Below are 2,500 nucleotides of genomic sequence, written 5' to 3' on the forward strand. Positions count from 1 at the left end.
TCGCCCTCCTTCACAAACCTTTCGCCCTCCTTCACAAACCTTTCGCCCTCCTTCACAAGCCTTTCGCCCTCCTTCGCAAACCTTTCGCCCTCCTTCGCAACCTTCCGCCCTCCCTTCTCAATTCCCTTCGCACGGGGTTCAGGGCGCGGAGCAGAAGCCGACAGCAAAATGACAATAATACGATACAGTGAGAATATTATGGACACCTAATTGATGGAATACTTCATAACTGATAAAAATGTTTAATCACATTTCCCACGTTGCCAAAAAGTGTCAGCGTTATTACCCATATTTATCACACATATCACTACCTTTCCTGATGAAGAATGTAGTAAACAATAAATATAATATTGTAGTAAATAATAAATATAATATTAAAAAGTTTTGAGGTGCGACTCGTAAAATGAAGGATGAGCGATGTAGGAGGGGAGAATTAGCTCCCCCTTCTCACTCTCTCTCTCTCTCTCTCTCTCTCTCTCTCTCTCTCTCTCTCTCTCTCTCTCTCTCTCTCTATATATATATATATATATATATATATATATATATATATATATATATATATATATATGAGTGTGAGTGTGTGTGTGTTTGTCCGTGTGTGTGTGTGTGTGTTTGTATCTTTCTCACTCTATCTCTCACTCTCTCTCTCTCTCTCTCTCTCTCTCTCTCTCTCTCTCTCCTCTCTCTCTCTCTCTCTCTCTCTCTCTCTCTCGCCCTCCCTTTCTCTCATTTCCTGTCGCGGCGCTGAAGGGTCAACAGGGAGGGTCAATGGGCAAGTGACCCCCCCCCCCCCCGTCGGTCTGGGGTCGAGAAGGATTCATCATTTTTTCCAATAAGCACAGATTTTTCCTGGTTTCTTTAGCATTTGTTTCTTTGTCTCTTTCGCTATGCCGTTGTCTTATGAACAGTAACGATGGCTTTAATGATAATCATGGAAACGATCTTGGCTTTGTTACTGTTGTTACTTATTTCGTCGTCGTACCTGGCCCGGCTGACGTTGCTGAGTTGCAAGCCGAGATGATGATTGTCTTGGCGGCGGAGAGCCGAGGGCGGCGGCGCCGTTGCCCCGGTCCTAATGACGAACATCCTGAGGCGCTCTGCCAGGAGGCCGCCAGGCAGCGGCGGCGCCACGGACCGCTTCCGGCGCCCAGCAGGTTCGGAACGACCGCTCGGGACAAGGTCTGTATGAGTACTTTCATAGACCTTGCTCGGGAATGCCGTCGAGGATGCCCGGCCGGGATGCCTCCGTCAGTAGGATCGACGGACACACAAACTCCATGTGTGTGTGTGTGTGTGTGTGTGTGTGTGTGTGTTATATTATATATATTTTACACACACACATATACATGTGTGTGTGTGTGTTTATGTGTATGTATGTATATATTTCCACGTCCCTCGGCCCCGAGCCGCCCGGGGCCGAGAGCAGACGCCTCCTCAGCTCGAGCCTTGAAGTCGGCAGTAAATAGCGATCCGACCGGCCAGGTGCCGGCGTCAGCCGAGTGTCGGGTCGCGCTCTAGAGGCTGAACTCATGTCGGGCACGGCGGAGGCGAAGGGCCGACGAGTCGGGTCGGGATCGGCGGAGGCGGCGGCAGTCATTACACCAGTCGCCGAGCCACGAAAAGGCTACCTGGCACCCGCCGCCACACCCGCTCCGCAGGTCGCTCGTCGGCGTCCTTCGCTCTTCGCGTAAAGCCTCGTCCGCGACGCCGCTGCTCGCCCACGGCCGCTGAGCAATGCATTCTGGGACGATTCACTCAGAGGCAGCGGCAGCATCCCGGCGAGGTTGCCAATTTGCCAGAGGTCAAGAATAAGAGCAATTATTTCAGTGGATTTGTCTTGAGCCCCCCCCCTCTCTCTCTCTTTCCTATCTTCTTTCTCCCCCCTTCTCTCTCCCCTTTTCTCATCTCTGTTCTCTCTCTCTCTCATACTCTCTCTCTCTCTCTCTCTCTCTCTCTCTCTCTTTCTCGGTCTCTTTCTCCCTCTCTTCTCCCTCTTCTCTCTACTCTCCCTATCTCTCGCTCCTCTCGCTCTCTCTCCCTCTGGCTTCTCTCTCCCTCTCTCTCATCCTCCTCTCTCTCTCACTCTCTCTCTCTCTCTCTCTCCTCTATCTCCTCTCCTCTCTCTCTCTTCTCTCTCTCTCTCTCCTCTCTCTCTCTCTCTCTCTCTCTCTCTTCCTCTCTCTTCCCCCCCCCCTCTCTCTCTCTTTTTCTCTCATCTCCCCCCCCCCTTTTTTTTTTCCTCCTTTTCTCTCTCTCCCCCTCTCTCCTCTCTCTCTCTTCCCCCCCCCCCCCTTTTTTTTTTTCCTTTATTTTTTTTTTTTTTTTTTCTCTCTCCCCCCCTCTCTCCTTCCCTTTCCTATATTCTTTCTCCCCCTCTCTCTTTCTCATTCTGTCTATCTGCCGAGTTATCTTATACATACCAACCCACAGGAAACCAAGTTTTCAGGTGACATGCACTGACTCGAGTGACAGACTTTCCTGCTTTGCTCACCACAACCCA

The 2,500-nt window shown here is 50.7% G+C and overlaps 1 protein-coding gene across 1 annotated transcript in view; it reads left to right on the plus strand.

Annotated features, from left to right (window-relative positions):
• LOC119597713 (calcium-activated chloride channel regulator 3A-1-like) overlaps positions 1-2,500 on the plus strand; it is a 15,340-nt gene that overhangs the window by 1,095 nt on the left and 11,745 nt on the right. The window lies entirely within an intron of this gene.

The sequence above is a fragment of the Penaeus monodon genome, chromosome 39, assembly GCF_015228065.2.
Source record: "Penaeus monodon isolate SGIC_2016 chromosome 39, NSTDA_Pmon_1, whole genome shotgun sequence".
Lineage (NCBI taxonomy): Eukaryota > Metazoa > Arthropoda > Malacostraca > Decapoda > Penaeidae > Penaeus > Penaeus monodon.